This window comes from Lepidochelys kempii, chromosome 7 (assembly GCF_965140285.1).
Source record: "Lepidochelys kempii isolate rLepKem1 chromosome 7, rLepKem1.hap1, whole genome shotgun sequence".
NCBI classification, from domain to species: Eukaryota; Metazoa; Chordata; order Testudines; family Cheloniidae; genus Lepidochelys; species Lepidochelys kempii.
The window spans coordinates 24,585,524-24,606,841 of NC_136386.1; the positions used below are offsets into that span (position 1 = coordinate 24,585,524).

Sequence of the window (21,318 nt, forward strand, 5' to 3'; positions counted from 1 at the left end):
CGCTGTTACCCAAGGGCTGACAATTACCCCAGCTCAGATCTGAGCTCTAGCAAATCGCTGCTAATCAGCTAAATTGCACCTTGGGCACGGATTGCAGGGGCCAAAGAGAACATTCTGGGGGAGAGATGGAGCCTACGGGAGAAGTGAGAACTTGCCAGAGAACAGAGGATGCCAACACATTTGAAAACAGAGGGTTAGGATCGGGCTGCAAGGGGCAGGAGGGGAGGAATTCCACTCTCAGGTTGCTATGATGATTGCTTTCTTGTTACTGATCCAATGAACAGTATGGGGAGAGCTGTAACCTAGGCACATTGTAATTTAAAAGGCTATTATGCAATCTGGGCATTAAAATCTTCCCTCGGGCTTTGGGGGGGGGGGAAAAAAAAGTTGGGATAACCTTCTCCTGGTAACTAATCCAAAATAGGAACTCCTGAGACATAAACTTAAGCTAACAATGTAAGAGGGGCTGGCAGAGAAGAGAGGTGAACTGCCAGTTTGGGATGGTTCCTGTTGAGTTGTAGGAAGACTCCACTGCATTTGGGGTCAATGGGGAGAGAGAATCTAATCAGCTGCCCAGGATCTATAATTCCATGTCCATGCTGTAGGACTCTGGAAACATGGCAATATTTCTGCTCGCTGGGGTTAGCCCCTCCCCGCACTGTGCTAGAATAAGATGCGGAGGCAGGAACGGGCCAACATTTGAGCATTCAGAATACATTTTCTATGGGCGTTCCGTCTGCACCAGCTATGCTGAAACTTGGGGCTATGTTTGGAAACTACCCAGGGAAGTGCCTTTCACTGCACCTGCAAAGTCATTCTATTTCAAAAACAATGGGGACGGGGTGGGGGGAAGGGTTCCAGCTTTCCATTTACCACCTCTACCCCCGGGCCGTTAGTCCAGTCTAGATGATCAACTCAAATGTGGATTAGATCACCAGGGAAATTAGTTTACTGGCCTCAGATTAGTGTCACTGATCATTTGTCAGATGGAAGCCATTACACAAATTAGTCGACTATACTGTCTCTGCTCAAGGAAGACCCTGGACAGGCATAGCCTGGGGACTGCAGGTCATGAGTGTGGGGCATCAGCAAAGATGTGTGTGGGGCTGGTCCTGGAACAGAAGAGATTGCTGAGGGTCAAGCTTAGGGCTTGTCTACATGGGGAAGTTAGTGCACAGTAAGTTAGGGTGTGAATTTAAAGCGCACTAACTCCTGGTGTGAACACTCATACTGGGCACTGTGGGTGCCCTCAGGCTGTTAGCTTAATACACTTCCAAATTACATTACGCTAATGCACACAAAGGCATACTTAATGTGCAGTAAGTGTGTCCACACAGGGCGTTAGTGCAGAGTAGCTAGCATGACCTGGCTATGGTGAACTTTTTCCGTGTGCAGACCAGCTCTTAGTCAGGTGCACTGGCAGATCTGTGTCATTAATTTAATCCAAAATTAAATTAAAAATAAAGCATGAGATAGACAAACCCACCCACTTCCATTCAAACAGCAGTAATAACACATTAAGAAAATCTACCATGAGGCTATCTATTCACATCATGCTAAGAAAAAAGTGGTTACAGCCAGGCACATCTAATCAGGAGAAAAACCTATATATCGTCCCATATAATAAACTACATCTGGGAGAAGGTGATAGGAAGGAGGATGATTCAAAAGGGTAAATAGCATTTCAGCTAGTGGGATGGCACTTTCATCTAAAGAGAGGCAGCCATCTAGAAAACCTTCTCTGGACACCACCATTTCAATGGTTAATGTTAACGAGCCCCAAGCCCTCCCACCACAGAGGGAACATACTGCAGCCGACCAAATGGGATAACCCCCTACTTGGATTTTGCTTGCAGGTGGGAGATGAGCCAGTTCACGGAGACAAAACAAGAGGGGCCCTTTGACTTCCCAGATGTGGAAATTAATGGGTTGGGCCAAAAGATACGCTCCAGTGGAACGTGTGGGAACAGCTGCTGGGCTCCATGAGGCAGAACAGGTGCCTTGGGAACTGTTTCCCACGCACATGGAGCTATACATAGTCTGTGCTTTACATCTACAGAATGGCAGAAACCCAACCCCACCATTCACAAGGGGGAGGGAGCGCTGCACCCACACGTCACTGCATGCAGTAGATCTGTCCTCCCAGGAAGAGTCAACACTCCCTCTCTCCCCTCTACCAAACCTGTTGAGTCATTCCATGCCACCAGCCACCAATCTGTGGGAGGGAAAGTCGGAGCAAACACACTCAGGGGAAGAGGAGCAACAGAAGGGAGAAACTGCACTACATATAGTGGCTTGGACCTAGTGAGCTCGGGAGCTCCTTCCAGCTCTAATAGCTACAATACCCAAGGCCACTCACCTGCCTCAGCCCCTTAATGGACAATACTATCAACACAGGGATGAAAAGCCTGAGAAAACGTAACAGAGAGGTCCCTGTGGTGTCACGCACACTCTGGAGTGGGACCATCTGTGGCAATGACTTGACCCTAGCAATAAAAGTTACACAAGTGTCAGATGCCAGGGCTTGGGAATCCCTCTGATATCAGCACAAGGCGCCTGCACTTATTGCTCTGTAGTCCACTAATTACACAGCAGGCAGAACTCTTGGTGGGCCCCGTCAGTTATAGGCTCCCAAAATAGCCCAGAGCTGACTGAAGTTCAGCCAAAGTTATACACATGCTTTCCTGCCTTACACAAACCACTGGGGCAAGGTGCACCGCATCAGTGTGAACAGGCCGAGGCCATGGGGATGTGGGGCAGGGTAACCCCAGCCATTCAGCAGAGTGCTACCGGTGGATACCCGATGTTCTACTGGCTTTTTATGCGTTGGGTGCCATGTTGGAATCCCCTTTGCCCAAGAACCCCAGCAGCACTGCTAGAATGGGTCAGTAGCACTTGTGAGAGCATGAAGTTGGCAGCTGGAGCTCTGCCCCTGCCATTCTCTGTGTTCCCAGAGTTCGTACCAGAACCCAGAGGAAGGTTCAAGCTTTGCCTTCTGGCTGAGCCCATTTGCTCTAGTAGTGGAAGGGTTAAATGATCGCTCACACTGGACGTGGTTGCAGCACACTTCAAGGCAGAGTGAATGCGGTAGACTCTCTTCCCCCTGCCCCCTTCTTGCGTAGACCTCCTCTCCACTGTACCTCTTGGATCTCCTCAGAGCCTTCTTCCTGGACTCTGGTGCTACATGCACCACTGTTGCTGCTCCCACTCTTCCAGATGCCGACCAGAGCAGATCACCCTGATACTAATGCTAACATCTTCCCAGTTCTGCTGCAAATGCGGCCCCAGGCTTGTTACATAACAGGGCTGCTCACCAGTTGCACAGCTGCTCTCTGATCCCTATTTTTAGCTTCTTTGCTCAGCTTCTCATTTTCAAAGCCACCCACTGGAAACATTTCCATTTTATCATGAAAACAACATTGCTGCGAGAATAAATTCTGAGGCTATCAAAGCATTAAAATAAAAATCTCCCTATGGAAGAGAGCCTTAGGGAGTGGAGTGGGCAGCTCTTCTTTATTCTAGCGGGTCAGACACAAAACAACCTCCAAAAGCTCCTTTCGTAACAGAAAATGCTGCAAACGAGAAAAGCACATTAAAACAGAAGGGAAGCGCTGCAGCAGTGAGCTAATCGGAGCAGGAGAGTGACTCAGTCCAGCTCTCACATGGAAATGAGCCCATCAGAATCCATCAGGCAGCTTTGCAAATATGAGGGTCTGGAGCATATGTATTACCCCAAACCCTCCATGTCCCTTCCATTTAGGGGCCAATGTTGCAGTGTCCCAGGGCCTATGGAGGAAGTACACCCAATGATCTTAATGTAAAGGCGAGGGGGATCAGATTGGGCAGGGAACTGTAGAACAAGTTACTCTCTGGTAGCAAGTGGAAATTCACAACATACATCAGAAAGCCACAGTGAATAACAGTAGAATCGCACCTACTCCCTTTAGATCACAGGAGAGGGAAGAAATGAGCCATCAGGGCTTGGATCGTAGAAATTGTCAGGCTGGATCCAACCAGTAATACAGCTAACTCAGCCTCCAGCAGTGACCACATGAAACCCCATAATGGACAAGCCCAGTTAGGCTTAGGAACAGTTCTTCCAAATGGAGAGGGAGTGACTGTCAGCAGATGAGTAAAGGACTACACAGGTCATGGAAGACAGACCTCTCCTCTGACCCACTCACCCCAGGACAGCTCCTCCAAATAAGGCAGAGACACACTGGCAGAGGACATTGTGTGGGGGTAAACGTGTCCTGCTGCTACAGCTGCACAAAGTATCAGGATACCTTAGGGACATCCATCTCCAGGGATGTCAATCCAGAGCAATAGTCACTTAAAAAGGAACAAGAGACACAAATGAAGAGGATAGTTCAGTCTCTGTGGTCAATTCATTCATCAGCCTCTCTGCTGAGAAAGCCAACATGGTGGCCTTCTTAGGTGTTATTTTCCTTAGAGGGACAAATCATCTGCTTCAGTAGGTGGAACTGATCCGAGACCCACCAACTGATTTTATACAGGGCGCCAAATGGCCTTCAGGCGAGAATGACTTTGGTGACTCCTGACCAGGTTCCGACTCAGAACAATATGTTTTTTCAACAAACAGAGGGTGCTGCGTCAGAGCACAATGCAATTATTCCTCTGTGAAGAACATTCTGTTCAGTTACTGCAGAGACCCAGGTGGTGTCTAAGGGAGAGGAGCTCAGGTTCAACAAAAACTATGACACTCCAAGATGTAAGGGGAACAAAAGTCTCCTCAGGGCTCAGACTTGCTCATCTCAGTCATTCCATTAGTTGGAGACAGTCAGGCCTTGGCAGGATGCCTGCTTAGAACACTGTGAATGAGAGCGTGAGGCCAAGTTCCAGGTCACAAGCAGGTTGCCTTTGATTGCACTTTCACAGCTGCCCAGTTGCATGTGTTGATTCTGAGCCAGCTCCCTCAAAGTCTCTCAGTGAATGGTCCCACTGCCCAGGTCCCCTGAAGTCCTGCTATATGCTCAGGTTTTTACAATAAGTAGAGAGAGGGAGATAGTGGGTGCTGGAAAGTCTTCTCTGCATAGCGTCGACCAGTCTTCTCCTTTTCAAGCTGGGGACTCTCCCAGCAGGTGAAGTTTCAGGGGCTAGAGTCAGTGCTGCACAGATTTTATCACCACCTTCTCCCACAGCCATCACTGTGCTTTATCCCACCCAATCCCCTACCCTTGGAACACCCTCTCTGGACTGATCCACAAGGCCTCTACCTTCTCCTCTAAATCCTTCCTCCGGTCCCACTTCTACTATCGTATGGAAACAGTCACTAATTATATCCCAGTGGAGGAGCCATTGGAGATTACAGATTGTCTCAGGGAGACAGATAACACACAAAGTATGTTGCTCCTTTTCTTAGATTGTGAGCTCTTCAGATAGCCAGAAAATGCAGTTCCTATCTGTGCGTGGACAGCGTCTGGCATACTATGGATGCTACCGAGAGACAAGTAATAATTAATAATGGTGTCTCACAGACCCTGTGCAAGTGAGGCATTGTGGGCACCTTGAGAAAATAGCTCCTTTCTGTAAGATGCACTCAGGCTAAGTCCAGCTCATCCAGCACAGACCAGGAAGATACGAATCCCAGGGTGTGGAGAATGAATAAAGTAACTATGAGACTGGCCAGGGTTTGTGAGAGTTCCTCAGAAGAAGGGGCTATCTACAAAGGGCTTCCCACAGCTGGAGTCACCCTTAATGGGACGATCACTAGTCTGGAATGTTGTATCTATCCTTAGAGCCTTCATATACTGATGACATCAGGAGCACCCCATTCACTTGCTACAAATGTAACTTCAGCATTGATGTGTGGAGGTGTTGGGAGCCCATATACTCACCAAATTCTGGGCACAAGCTCAGATTACTCAACCCCTTGAATCCTGAGAGGAGTAAGCTGCTGGACCCTTGGGCTCAGAGAACTCAATTGCTAAGGTTCCAGAACAAACAGAGCTGACTTTGTCACAGTGGGGCAAGGCACTGGTGTTGAAAGCTTACCCCCCCCCCCACACACACACACTGCCTGCGCTGTAGGGATAAATGGGGATTGCACTCTGCAGCATAGTCAACCCACCTTTCACCACCATGAAACAAAGAATGAACACATTATCTTTGTATGCAGACACCCTTACTAGTTCCCAGGAAGAGACTGGAATACTATGACACCCATGCAAAACAGTGGATAGATGTCAGTGTCTGCCTAGTAGATTTTAGAGCATCCCCCAGGACTGAAAGACTAAAACCTCTGAGGTAAAATGTGATGGTGGTGGTGGCAGTGGAGTGCGACTGCCCTGAAAGCTGCTCCCCACTGTGAAATTTGTTCCCTACTTCCTCTTTGTGCTACTCAGCAGGGAAACGCCTTGGATCAGCTATCCCCAGAGGGTGAATTCTAGCGGCTAATGATTTGCCAGAAAAATTACATTCAAATTCAATAGTTAGTAATGATTTGGGAATCGTGACGCACTAAGCCCAACAGCCAGCCTGGGGCTTCCATAAGTGGCATACATTGCTCTGAACTTCCTGTTGCTGCAAAGTCATTTGAATGTTATGACTGAGTCATGATGCTTCATGGAGCGGATTTGAGTTAGATCAGCCTAACCTCATTCGCACCAGTCCAGTACTCCCCACACGAACAGTAATACTGCTCCACACTGTGATAGCCCTTCTCAACCCGCTCTCAAAGCACTATACAAAGATGGGTCAGAAGCACTGTCTCCATTTTAAGAGGGGAGAAACCAAGGCACAGAGAACAGAAGTGGCTTGCCCAAGGTCACCTCAGCAGAAAGCTTGATGCTAAAGGCATAAGCACTGGCCAAACGTGTATTGAGAAGCCCCTGCTCTCATATACCTGTAGCACAGAGCCATGGTCTGTCCTGTCTTTTGCCTCTAAACATGCAGAGGCCCGTTGTCCAAGCTGGCAAAATGCAGAGCTCTAGCCCCGGTCAGCACCAGCCTGTGTGTGAGGAATCTCCCTAACCAAGCACTCAGGAGGCTGACTGGAAAGCCCGGGTATTGCCTTCCACCGCATGCAGGCACCAACAAGCAGCAAGCCTTCCATCTGACCTCCTCTCTCCTGCTGACTCCTCAACACCACCTGGCCTGCAGTCCCAGTCAGCCTCACCTCACTCATTAGGAGCTGCATACAGCAGGAGTTACCCTTACCGCTCAGCTCAGTTAGGGCTCCACAAACATCCCCCGAGGCAGAGCTAGCCAATAGACCCTCATACAGCAGTAATTACACTCCAGCTAGGAAGCGGATGCAATCTCAGAAAGCCTCACCCCCTCAGTGCCTCTACTTCTGTGATGCTGTCCCAGGTGTTGTCTTGATACCTAGAGGGGAAATGTCTCCTGGACAGCAGGTGCTTGTTAACTCCAGTTACTGGTGGTAAGAGGCTATTATGGTTAGTTTTGGGGTGTCAGGAGATTAGGACTCTCAGTCTGCAGGAAGATGCTGCTTAGCCACTGCTTATATCTCCCATCCCAGCCTTGCACAGATGCAGCCCTGATCACCCGGTTCCGCAACCTCCTATTCAAGGAATTACTCTGCAAAGTTGGCAGACAAACACACTTCACTGTCCAACATTCCTAGTGGTAAAAACCTTCCTTCTCCTCCTCCCCCTTATCTGGGACAAAGCGGAGCAGAGAGCTTGGAATCTCTCAGGGGAGGGGCATGTGAAGTTTGGAAACAAATCTAGTGCAGTGTAAAATGCAACCCAAATCCAGGTCTCCCATCCAGCCCCAACCCTACACCTAGCTAGGATTACCCTCTAGCCCTAAACTACAATCTGGCCTCAACTGTAACCTTAGCCTGAGGCCACATCTAGTCACAACCCTAACCCTAACCCAGGGCCACAATCTAGCCCCAATCCTGACCTCAGAGTGGGACTGCAATCTGGTCCAACCCCAATCCCAGCCCAGGGCTATCCATAGGCACCACCAACCTTAGCCAACCTACACATAATCCAGAACAAAGTATTGAACAGATTCAGTGCACGCCATCCAGATTCCAGGCCGCAAACGTCACAGCTGGAGATTCAGCTGCTGACATGCCTCACTGCCACAATCCCTTTGGTCCTGCCACATGATTTCCACATGGACCCAACCACACTCATACTAACCTAGCCCATTCCCCCTGGCACGTATTATCCACGGATAAAGGAAACACCTCAGGCTAAGTGCAAGTGACAAAACTTGGAGCCTACCAATAGGGTTTAAAAAATAAATATTGATAACATGGAAAATAGGATTTAAGGGATTTGAACCCATTATTCACACCCAGATCATGGCATCTGCCATCATTCACTTCCCGATAATGCACAGCAGCAGCACGGGCAGCAGTCTGTGCATTGGGTGCTCATGTTTTGTGTGCTCCAGGGTTGCTGACTGGCTGACCACTGATCAATGCTCCGAGGTGAATTTTGTCACCTGCGGGGCTAAGGAAACACTTAACATTTCTGCGTCACTGTTTTATGTACAGCACCAAAGAGATGCAGCCATCTCTAGTGAGGGCAGGCAGCAGCCATTACAGTGCAGCACTACAAACTATAGTGTGACTACCACAAAGAGCACACAGTACTGCAGCAGGGACAGGGAAAATCCTGACCAAGGACAGCAGACATAAACCCCAGCTCTTACAAGAAGTGCCCTGGGACCTTACTGTCCATGCAGACCAGAGAGGAGCCTGGCTTTCCCTCCTTATCTACTTGGGAAGGCAGAGCACCTGGGAGGGATTTACTCTGGACCCTGCTCCTTGACCATCACTGTAACTGCGTGAGGTTCAGTTATGAACACGTTAGTCTGACCAAGTGTGTGCTCATGCACCAGATATCAGGCTGCAGTTTAATAGTTGCAACCTCTTACCTCTCCCATAAAAGCTTTTCCCTTGGTTTATTCATGTCTCTTGTCATTGTAGCTGCTGCTGTTTAGCACTCGCCGAGCTAGGTCTTCGAGAGGAAGAGGGCACACCCAGCTCCTCTTTCATACCGTAATCCCAGTCCTGCCTCCGCACAGGCTGAACTGGGCAACTCCACTTATCATTTTTCCCACTGTTTGGAGCAGTGGAGCAACTGGGATTGTTTTATGAGCACATGCCTGGGGCAGAGAGGGGCTCGTTATGTGGCCAGTTATTGATCAGTCTGCTCTAGAGCATGGAATAGTCATACACTGCATCTCAGCTGCTCTGCAGCCAGGCCCCCTTTCCTGACACAGCTCCCGAGGGAGGCAGCTCTCCCTCCTCCTGCCTTGTGTCCTAGAGACACCTTCCCTGCCAAAAGCATGGACAGTAAGAGTGAGCACACTAGGCATCTCAGCTCACTTCACTGGCTAAACATTCCCCCCCGGGAGAGGCCTGGCCCAGTGGCTCAGGCTCTGTCCCCACAGACGCAGCCATTGGGCTTCAACGGGAATTTAAACAACAAAAATTATCGAGCTTCAAAACCACACTCCCAAGGTTTGTATCATGGAGGTCAGGGATCATTTGGTCCCAGGTCAGTCCCTAGGAGAAGGTTTGGGCCAGACTGGTGACTCTAGTTTCATTAGCTGTGCAGTGCCACGTGAGTAGGGTCAGAGTCCCAAGTCGTTTCATCCCCATGCGGGGCTGGGAGTTCTGCAAAGGCAGCATGCTCAGCCCCTGGGGAGAAGAGGGAACACCACTCAGTCCCTCACCTCCAGCAGGTGATGCTCTTAGGATCCCAGAGGAGAAAGAAGAGTGTTGTATAATAAACAGTGACCCCTGTGGCTGTTAAGGGGGCTGCACTGATGGGCTCCAAATGGGCAGCCTGTCCAGTTAGCACTGGCCAGCAGGGAGGACTCAGATGGCTTTGCCATCTTCTAAACTGATGTCTGAGCTGCTCCGGAGACACCCTCTGCTATACATGACCCCGGGGAGTCATGGAGGTGCTGAGGCACCAGGGTGATGGACACATAGTAAATACCATAGATTAAACAGAGAGAGGTTTATGCTGCAGAGGCTCCCAATGCGGAGGGCAGCTGCCTAGCTGTGCACTGGAGTTCAGTTCCAAAGCCTATACCCAGGGAGCGTCCGCCCCATTCCTTGGACATTCAGCAGGGGGTCTCCTCTCGTAGCGGAAGGAGCAGGACCCATGCAAAGCACCAACAACATCAAAAGACAGAGCACCCCCATTTTCCCAACCCCCTCCAAAGAGCTCTGAAAGGGGATTGCTGTCTCTTTGGGATTTGGGAGCCATTTCCCACTGTTATTTGCCCAGCTGAGCTGTTTCCAGCTCTCCTACCAACTGTGCATCACTTAGCACTCTCAGGCATTGTCACTCAATCACATCAAGATATTTTGACCCTCCTCTTCCTGCCTGGACAGGATTATCAGCCAGGAACACCTGGCCCCACCTGGCAATCCAGGGACAACAGATGAATCATCTGTTGCCTGCGATAAAGCCAATTGGCCAGAAGGAGAGCACTGTCGGGGCAACACCACAAGGCCCCGAAGATGGGGTCCTTCTGGGAACAATGTGTGCCTGACGACAGCCATGGAGCAGTGAGGCCGCTCTGCCAGAGCCCCATTATTTTCAGTGGAGAAGCCACTGGCTCTGCACAGTCAGGACAAAGGGGAGATTTAAATGGACATTCATTCATGCTCTGGTACTGAGCTGCCCTCGGCTCCCAACACAAAGGGCTGCAGGGCTTGGACCAGGCCTTGTATCTGGAAATATCAATACAGTCAATCAATGCAGCTGCAGACACTTTCATAGGGAAACCCACTGACCCAGAGAACAGGGGGAAATAGACAGCTGTGTGGGTAGGAGGGGGAGAAGAGGAAATGGGTGAAACTACCAGCTTCTATTGCTTCAAAATGAGGGAATAAGTTACAGCATGGGCAGGGCTCTGCCATCTTCTCCAGCACTGTACAGCTCACTTCAGTCTGCTCTCCCCGACCTGGGCTGCCCCGGCTCTGCTAGGCACTGCAGTCCTAACTTACAGCATGCTCTGTGGGTGTGGATCTGAGCCAACAGAGCAGTGAGGGCAGGCCTCACTCATGGACCTGAATATTGTCTGCCTGAGCTCAGGTGGGAAAAGCCCAGTTCCATGATAGCAGAGGTGGGCAAACTACAGCCTGCGGGCCACATCCGGCCCGCAGGACCGTCCTGCCCGGCCCTTGAGCTCCCGGCTGGGAAGGGTAGTCTCTGGCCCCTCCCCTGCTGTCTGCTCTCCCCTGCAGCCTCAGCTTGCCAGCTGCCAGTGCTTTGGGTGGCAGGGCTGCCAGTCCTGGTGCTCTGAGCAGCCTGGTAAGGGGGTGGGGAGTAGAGGGGTTGGATAAGGGGCAGGGAGTGTCGGGGGTCAGTCAGGGGACAGGGAGCAGGAGGCGGTTGGATGGGGCAGAGGTTCTGGGGGTGGGGGGCTGTCAGGGAACAGGGAAGGTTGGAGAGGCGTGGGAGTCCCGGGGGGCCTGTCAGGGGGCAGGGGTGTGGATAGGGGTCAGGGCAGGTAGGGGACAGGAAGCAGAGGGGGTTGGATGGGGGTGGAGGTCCCGGGGGAGGCAGTTAGAGGCGGTCAGGGGACAAGGAGAAGGGGGGTTGGATGGGTCGGGGGTTCTGAGGGAGGCAGTCAGGGGGTGGGAAGTGGGAGGGGGCGGATAGGGGGAGGAGGCCAGGCTGTTTGGGGAGGACAGCCTTCCCTACCCGGCCCTCCATACAGTTTCAGAACCCCGATGTGGCCCTCAGACCAAAAAGTTTGCCCACCCCTGCATTATAGACTCACCCATTCTCATCTCAGACCCTGCCACCCTCTGTGTCCCCTCATTTGTCAGCCATGGTGGGACAGGTTCCTCCCAAATAGGCCAGCAGCGACAGCAGCCACAGAAGCGAGTGGGACTACAGTCTAGGTGCTGTGTTTCGAAATGACAAGTTGCATGAATCCGGACCGCAATGACCATACATAGGCATTGGGCTTTAGCTGCCCTTGAAGAGGTGCCTTCAATACCCACCGGGAGGAGTGAGGACACCCCCTACAGCAACTGCAGGAGTGCCTCATTCCAGTTGCTTACCCAGCCATCTCCCTCTATCACGGGTGCAGGGAATGGCTTCTACTGGTGGGCTATGACACCATACCAGGTGCTTCCATGCCAAAAGGTCAGCATAGGACTAGGCAACATGCCTGGGGGTTGTCGCCACAGGACAGTGCAGGTGGGGCCGAGACAGTGCACACCCCACAGCACAGCCTTCTGAGACCACTGTGCCCCCCAGTGCTTCCTCAGTGAGGTCCCAACACTCAAGCCATGACCTAATAATTTGTTGCTGGCATGCTGAGAAGGGAGATGCTTTACCAGCCCAGCCCTGGCACAGCTGCTGGAGCTACAGTAGGATAGGGCTTGTACAGTGGGATCATTGGTACAATGGGTTTCACCCTTTTATTTAACCCTCTTCCTAACATTTGCAGAATTTCAGCCTTCGTGGGGAAGTGGTGAATGAGTGAATATTCATTAGAGAGACAAGGTGGGTGGGGTAATATCTTTTATTGGACCAACTTCTTAGTTAGTGAAAGAGACATGATTTCAAGCTTACACGCACCTAAAGAAGAGCTCTGTATAAGCTCAAAAGCAAGTCTCTTTCACCAACAGATGTTGGTCCAATAAAAAAGGATATCTCACTGGGATGGAATACACCCCTGAATTCATACCCTACACACTACTGTAATAATCTTTGTATAGGCCAGGGTATGCCTGGTAAACTCATTTGAAAAGTCATAATTTGCTGGTCAGTACTGTCTGGATAAAATATGTGTGGCAACATTATATATGAAGTTATAAGATTTCCCTGTATGATGTTCACAACTCATATAGCACCAAACTGATCAAACAGGCTTCTCTGGAACAAAGGAGTGTATGTTTGCCTTAATTTGCATTTAAGCATTAAGGAGAGTCATCAAGCAGGAAAGGAAAACAAAAGAAGCTCGAACAGTGGAAAAAAACAGCAGGGAACCTCCTTCCATACAGACGCTTTGTCTCCTAGTTCCCAGCTGGAAATGTTTTTTGCAAGAGGGGGACTGAAACTATAAAAGAAGGGGCAAACACCCCAAGACACCCCTCTCTCCCCCCTGCCCATCACATTCACTACACCTGAAAAGACAAAAGCAAACAGCCGTTGGACTTTGTGGGGAGCAGTCCTGACCTGAAGCATTTGGTCAGTAACATTGCTTGATGCATGTGGTGAGAAATTTTGCTTGAATCTAATATAGTTCATTAAGTTAAAATTCCTACTAGTGCTTATCTTTTTTTTTCTTGTAACCATTTCTGATTTTTATGACTCATTACTTGTACTCACTTAAAATTTGTAGTTAATAAATTAGTTTTATTGTTTGATCTAATCCAGTGTGTTTAAACTGAAATGTCTGGGTAACTCTATTTAAGATAGTAAGGTGATATATTATTCCCTTAAAGGAATAACAAGGATTTAATATATCTGTACAGTCCAGGAGAGGGCTGGGCAGTATAGGACATACATGTCTGGGGGGAAATCCAGAACTGGGGGCGTGTTGGGGTCATGCTGCTCTATAAACAAGGCTGGTGAGAGCCAGGGTGTAACTGGCAGGCTGCGATTGCACACAGACACTCAGGGTGTAGTTGGCATGCTGGAAGGCTGTCTGTGAATAAATCAGGTGGGAGCTACTTCAACAAGGCACTGTAAGGCATCCAGGGTCGCAGGGCAGTGGTGACACAGCCCCCCCGCCTCCCACTGGTCTGAATTGTACCCTGGTATCTCACACTCACCCACCTTGTCTCTCTAATATCCTGGGACTGACGCAGCTTCAACAACACTGCAAACAGAAATGAATATTCATTAGCTAACTTCATCCATGGAACCATTTAGGAGGTTAGCCTTGAGAATGAATCCGGCACAGAACTGACACGTGATTTGGGAATGGGTGGGCTTGGGCTTGTGTCAGTTGCTGTTTAACTCCCACACACCATTACACTTGGCTCCTTTTTACAGTATAAGTGAAGGGTCAAGTTAAAGATAAGGCACCTCAAAGGAAAACTCACCGCTCTTCGGGGAACAACGCTTTCCTTCTCTACATCACATTACAAAAAGGAGAGATAGTCACAGCAAAAACACGATCAACCTTACACACCCCACTGAACAGTGTTCCCACCTCACACTCATCCCGGGTCCTGTTCTGAGGGTGTAAAGACACAAGCTCATTCTGCCGGGCCCTGTTCTGAGACATATGTACCAAGGGTTAAAGGAATTTGATTCTTTCTGGGGATGAGGAGAAGAAGCTTGTCACTTTGATCATCATTAAAAAATGACAACGTTTCAGGGAAGATGCGTCCCCAGAGCACCCACGGGAGATGTAGCAGTGTGTGCCATTTCCATTTGTGTTCATGTTGTTTACACCTGGCTCTTCTGAAACATTATCAGCTAGAGGCAGAGAGAAACTCTTTACAGATGGGGTCAGAAAGAACAATGGAAATAGAACACTAGCAATGAATACATCCTTCACGTGGCCAAACATCACACCCGGTTTCATCAGGCCAACTTAATGCTTAAGGCCCACTCCATAACCAGAATCTAATAGCACTCAGGATTACAGCTTAGGAGAAGTGGTGACACAGAGAGAATGTGTGTTAGAACAGCTGCCACCCTGATGGAAAGGGGTGTAGCTGAAAGAACAGAGCTGCCTGTAATAAAAATAGTTCCTTATCATGAGTTACAGTTTGTTTATGTTGCCCTTCGAAAGTGAAACCCCGCAGATGGTTGCAAAGGCAAAGTTAGAAATTTAATAGATGAATTCTCTGCATTTACAGGCTTTTCCTGTTATCGGGGCTAAGGGACAGGGCTTCATATTCACAGACTGTGATGTGCTTTTTCTTGTGCCAGTGATCAGCAAGGCAGTAAAACTAACAAATGACTACAGCTGGAAGTGCTTCCCAGAACTAGAACCCAGCAATCTTGCCCCCCCCCCCCCCAGTGTCCTCCTACTGCCTAGCAATTAGTTGCACTCAGGAGAATTTCTTTGTTTTCCCATTTTTCAATTTTTTTTTTTAAAAAGCCCTTGGAAAAAAATAACATGTGATCATGTGTCAGGACCCCAGATACAAGGCATGGGGTGAAGGGTGGGGCCTGGGTTGGAGGGGACTCCGTAACATGACCTGAGTTCAGTCTAGAGGGTCAAGGCCAGAAGCAGTAGTCTATACCAGTGTCACACCATAGGCACAGCTTGGTGTCAAGATTGACGTCCAGGTCAGAGCCAAATGAACCAGCCAAAGTAGGGTTAGCAGAAAAGAGGCAGGACGAGATATCAGGAGCAGAGCAGGAACCAGAACCAAGAGCAAAACCAAGTACCAGGAGGGCAGTGAAGGCTCTGTTTACAGCAGTAAGTCAGGGATCCACCTGGTTGCACAGACAGCCTCCAGCTGTTTCCTCTACGCCTTAAATAGCATGCCTCGGCCAATCAGGCATGCTCCACCTTGCAACACTAACAAAGTACTTTCAAAGTAGGGGTTTTCTTTAATGGACTTTTATATATACATATAGAAACACTCACAATTCGTACCTCTACTTGTCCTGTTTTCCTAGCAGTCAACCCAACTTCTTTTCTTGTACCTCCCTCTCCATAAATACATTTTCTATTTTCCTAGTTCCAGTAGTTGACACATAAGAACTCACACAATGTTCCTTTAAAGGAAACAAACACCCAAAACAAACAAAAAAGCTATAATCAGAAGAGATGTGGGGTTTGTTTAGTTTAGCTTTTATGCAAGAACAACATTGTGGTTAGTCTCTTTTATTTTCAGTTTTTCACTTTATATATTTTATTGGTCTGAACTACTCTAACAAGCAGAGAATCACAGCTTAACCACCTCGTACTGCATTTGGAGCTACCTGGCTCCCCTCAGGCTGCGTTCTACTTCCATCAGGTTCAGCCTGACTAAAAATACTGCCAAATAACTAATCAGCTTCCATAACAGGGGATTTTTTTCCCCTCACATCACAAAGCAGGAATGAAAGGGAGCCCAAACAATTTGCCTTTTGCATTTCTAATGTCTCTGACCTGTAACAATGCAAACAGAACCCAAAAATGCATTTCCATTTTAAAAAAATGTTCAAGTTCCATCCTGCATCTTGGGTATGCAGAAGACATTCACCATAGGTGTAGTGGATGTGCCGCTTTTCACTTGCTAAACCGGAATCTAAACTATAAGCTAAGAAAGCAGGCTCAGGGCAGAGGATAGTTAAGGGTGTAAGATCTGTTACTTGTTTTGAAAGCTTTACAGCACCTGTCAAAGAAAAATAGCTGACACAGATTTTTGACATGTGGGGCTCAACGCTGGCCCTGCTCCTGCATGTGGACGCAATGGAACCAAATCCAGCCCCCAGCAAGGAGTTTTTGAAGTTAGATCAGAACTATTCAGCTAGGCAGCAGGATGGCCCAGGGCATTGTGAAGAGCATGAGGACTGGAATAAACACACAGTTGTGGCCTTTGAAATGATGTATCTTTCCTACCCCAGCCAGTCAAAGAAAAGATTTTATTCCTCCTCCCCCCACCATCCTTTCAACTAACACAAGCTTGCAAGTAGCTCAGGGACTCTGGTGCTGCAGATGACAGATGATCATGAACCAGAAAAATATAATAAAAAATCGAGGCCAGAAACATCAGGGTATCCTCAGATTGAATCAAGTTGCAGCCACTGTGCAGTAATGTAAGTTTCTACATTAGAATTCCTTCTATACTTCACAAGGCTGACAAGAGCCACTGCTTTTAGGGAGATTCCCTCCCCACCTTTAATTTTATTTATTTATTTTTGAATAATTAACTGGGTAGACTCATGAAAGAATTTATTTCCATGCTACTTTGGAAGCACTTTTACAGTTTGCTGTCACTACCTGATTTCCACAAGCTATGCAGTCATTTAAGGTTTGCGTATCTACTCCTCTCTACTGTACAGAAGAAAGCATTGGTCAATCATGCCTATAAAAACAGACGGCATAACTAGCTGGGGGCCTGCAAACGTACCCCCAAGCCACGAAGCGTCCTAACTGTAAGGTAAGAGCACGACATGCTGGAGAGACTGTAGTAGTGATAAGCTGCTAAGGGTTAGTCAGAGGCAAAACCCTGCAGTCCTTACTCAGTCAGAACTGCCAAAGAAATCAACAGTGAGAGCTCTCTTAGGAGCTCCCCTGCCTGATTTGAATCACATGTCAGCCTGTCCAGGCTTTCGGGGCTCACCCAATATTAGCTCCTTGGATTCCTGATTGTCAAAATCCTTCCATCCAGCCTCTACGCTGCTCAATGCTCTTTGTGCGACTCCCATTAGCATTGATATTGACATAACATTAAGGGCCAGGCATTTACCTTAGGTGGACAAGTCTTCATGTGTCAGGCAGAGAGCAAGGGACACAGACAGGGTGAGGGTGGCAGAGCTGCCAGAGGAGATCAAGAACAAAGCAAAGCCTATTGCACACAGCAGCACCAGCCCAGAAACGTGTCTGAGAGAGAAGCTGCAACACTACTGGCCTCTTTATGCTAAGGGATGGGGAGAAGGGGGTGGCTACCTTGACTGACAGCCGCCGAGGCCGTATTTTAATTCAGTGCCATTTTCGTAAGTGAAATATTTGTCTCGCCTGTACTGGATTGGGATGGGATTCCTCGGCAGCCGCGGGGGCGTTGATACAAACGTTTCGCACAGATGTCACACCTCCCGAAAGCTGCTGTGAGCAGGACCAGAGTGCTGCTGAGCCATAGGTCCCTGTGCTTTAGCTCTGCCCCTCAGCTTGAACGCTGGAGACCTGCGCACTGAGTGAGGCAGGGGTCCTGTGCAAAAAATTGTATGTGACCACGGCATCAAAGCCTGCCATACTGTACACGCACAAAGGGAGCAAGGGCAGCCTGAACATCTGGCGCATGGCCTAACTCCACTACTTGACTTTGCAATTATGACAAACTTTGAAAATAGCGTTTGGTATCTAATGTATAGAAAATTGTGTGTTTATATAAACACAGACACTCCCCAAGCAGCGCCTCCTGTAGCAAGGGGGGAAAGCAGCATCCACAAAGGCTTCTGTGGCCTTTGCACAGCAGCTCCAATTTGGGAAGCTCTCAGATATCACGGTGATGGGAACCAGGGGAAAGGAACCCCAAAGATTAGGCAGGATAGCGTGATAAAAGGTGAGGTCGCCCAGCTTTCATTTGCCAAGCAGGCTGTGATTTCCCTGCCCAGATAGTTAAAGTGCAGAGGCAGTGCTCTAGAGAGGAGAGTCAAGCAATGGACCTCCCCACAGCATCAGTGTCTAGGCCATCATGCCAGCGACGTGTTAACAAAGAGACAGAGCCCGCTGAATAATATAATCAGCCGTCTCCCACAGGCCCCCAGTTCCTCCTGGAATGCAACAGGGATACATAGTTTCTCTGTAATGTTTCCTATTGCTCTGAATAAAGGCCCCAGTAATTATTGGGAGAGGTCAGTGGTACTATTCAGCCTATGTAATACATCCACAATGGGTCTGTGCCAAACAAGTGCCATGGCAGCTGGGTCATTCACTAGTGGGCCTTCAGGCAGCTGAGCAATCTTGTGGCCGCTTCCTCATTGCAGGTGCTCAGGATGTCAGCCACCTCTCATTTGCAAGGGGACAGCTGCACAGTTTAACTCCTGATTCATTACTATCTTTGCAGATGGCAGCTGTGAATGTTTTCACTGCCAGCATTTGGGCTGGAATCAGGGCTGTGCCAAGCTATAAGAGACCCAGTGATGAGATAGGAGACGTCTCTGCTATATAGGGCTTGCAAATTAATTGAAAATTGGCTCTGGAAGAATTTGAACCAACCACATAGTCACTCACAGGAGAGACAAGCAGAAGATAGAATTTTGTTTTAACCTTAAAATATATTAGTGGTTCCCACCCATTAAGTATCCCAGCTCCGTCCTGGCTCCCAGGACCAGGAGACTGTTCTTGGGCTCCCATTGAGCCATTCACAGCACTAGTGTACTTACCTTCTTTCTTTAATAGTGCAATTACACAGAATGCAGCAAGGCAGGAGTTTCCCACTCTCGGTAGTCTGGACTTTACATTCCTTCCTCTCAGCCTCTTCCTTCCCCTCTGAATCAGGCTCAGTCCCAGGCTCTCCAGTTTCATTTTACTCTAGGAAGTTGGTCATTTCCCAGGCACAGGGTTGTGTTTTTATTGAACTCACGTCCAGTGAACAGAACTGGTCTAAATAGGCTCACTGTTCATTTCACTTGCAGCAAAAATATGGCACTGCAAAGTATTTTAGATTAAATGTTTTCCTTAATGTTTTGTGGACAAACTTCATGTTTATAAAAACGAGGGAGGTTGCATTGGCTTGAGCTCAGGAAGGGGGCGGGGGTGGTGGATGGGACAGGCACTGTGCAAGTTTCCTTCTCACACTTCCTGCACGCTGTATAATTGCTGGTGCACTTCCAGTGCTTTTACCCTGCTGCCATCACCCCCAGTCCTCCAATCTGAGTTACCTCAGTGCTGACCTGCAGCAACCTCTTCTATTCCAACCTACTGCCACCCCAAGCTCACTCTTGCAGGGAGGGATAGCTCAGAGGTTTAAGCATTGGCCTGGCTAAACCCAGGGTTGTGAGTTCAATCCTTGAGGAGGCCATTTAGGGATTGGGGCAAAAATTGGGGATTGGTCCTGCTTTGAGCAGGGGGTTGGACTAGATGACCTCTGAGGTCCCTTCCAACCCTTATAGTCTATGATTCTATGACTCCTGGCCTGCAACACACTGAAAATTCCTGAGGAAATCACAGGCTGGGGGTGTCTGACCATGGTCCACTTTTCTACTCTAAGATAGATTTGCCTGGTTCTCGGGAAGGGGTCAGCCAGAGAAACTACACAGTCTACAGAACCATTCATGAAACCATGTATTAGTGCCACAGTTTCAATCAGCAGAGGTGATGCACAGCCCAGCTGAAAACACCCCCTCACACCCCCCTTTTACTCTGTTAATCCTCTGCTTGGGGTGGACAGGGTAAGAGGTTCCAGTCATAGCTGTTGTATAAATCTGATCCCTAGCCCATCTCCCCCTTCCCCACCCACTGAGATGGGGTTTCTAGGTTAAAGAGCAGGAAGGTGCTCTGGAAAAATTGACAGTTGCTATTTGCAAACAAGTGAGCCAAGTTTACTGTCAACAGCAATGATCCTTATCAACCAGCCAAGTTAATTGAAGCTGCTCCTTCTGCTGGGAACAAGACAAGGTCATCCTGGCTTACCGCCTAGAACCAGCGGCGTTGGAAGTCCAGGGTGCCCAGACAGGGGTGGCAGGGCTGTTTCTAGCACCTCCAGGCAGTTGAAAGATCTGGAAGCTTGGCCCCCGTCACTTATTGCTGGGTGATTCAGCAAAGGGAGTCTGGGATTAACTGGTAGTGATTGTTCCTAGAGGGAACAAGAGCTGGTCCAGTTACCCATTTCCTGATCCTATTATTAGGCGCTGCTCATGGACAGAGCCAGACCCAACACCCTTACATCAGAGGGACTGTCTCTTTTTCTTCTCCCCCCTCAGTTTTTTCTGTATTCTTCCACTGGGAAAAAATATCGGTACACCACAACTGTGACAATCTTGCTTTTTTGGCTCTGTGTTATGGCCACAGTTGCAGTCAGCAGAGGTGCTCAAGTTCTCAGCTCCTGGGTTCAGTGCTTACTTTGTGCCAGGGCTGAGCCCTGGCACTTCTAGGCTTGGCAGTTCATAGCCCCAGCACCTCTGGGTTTGGCGCATCAATTATGTATGAAAAGAATTACTTGAGCCCCGGCACCTCTGCCATTACAAATTAAGCACTGTCTGGTTTAAAAAGCGGGGGAAGGGAGGCTGGCGGTAGGATACATTCTGCAAGGGGCCCTTGACTTTGGAATTCACTCCCTCCTAACCAGAGGTGAAAGTAAGCTGGTACGCCCCGGTAGGGCGTATGGCAAGAGCCGGTGCACCGTAGTGGGGCAGCCCGGCTTCCCCAGGGGGCAATTTAAAGGGCCTGGGTTTCCCAGCAGTGGCTGGAGCCCCAGACCCTTTAAATTGCCTCCAGAGCCCCGCTGCTGGAGCCCTGGGGTAGCGGCTGCAGGGCTCTGGCAGCTATTTAAAGGACCGGGGAGGTAGAAGCAGGGGAGCCGTGGGCCCTTTAAATAGCCCCCAGAGTGCTGGGGTAGCGGGGGCTCCAGGGGCTATTTAAAGGGCCGGGGTTCCAGCTGCCTCTGCCGCCCCAGTCCTTTAAATAGCCGCTGGAGCCCCGCCGCTTCCGCAGGGCTCCCGCGGCTATTTAAAGGGCCAGGGCAGTAGAAGAGGGGAGCCCTGGGTCCTTTAAATAGCCCCT

The 21,318-nt window shown here is 49.2% G+C and overlaps 1 protein-coding gene across 2 annotated transcripts in view; it reads right to left on the reverse strand.

Annotated features, from left to right (window-relative positions):
- IP6K2 (inositol hexakisphosphate kinase 2) overlaps positions 1–19,166 on the reverse strand; it is an 80,238-nt gene extending 61,072 nt beyond the window's left edge. For both annotated transcript variants that reach the window (XM_073351434.2, XM_073351433.2), the window contains exon 1: positions 18,981–19,166. The gene's annotated coding sequence lies outside the window, so the exon portion shown is untranslated. The remainder of the gene's footprint in view (positions 1–18,980) is intronic.
- Positions 19,167–21,318: the final 2,152 nt, after the last annotated feature.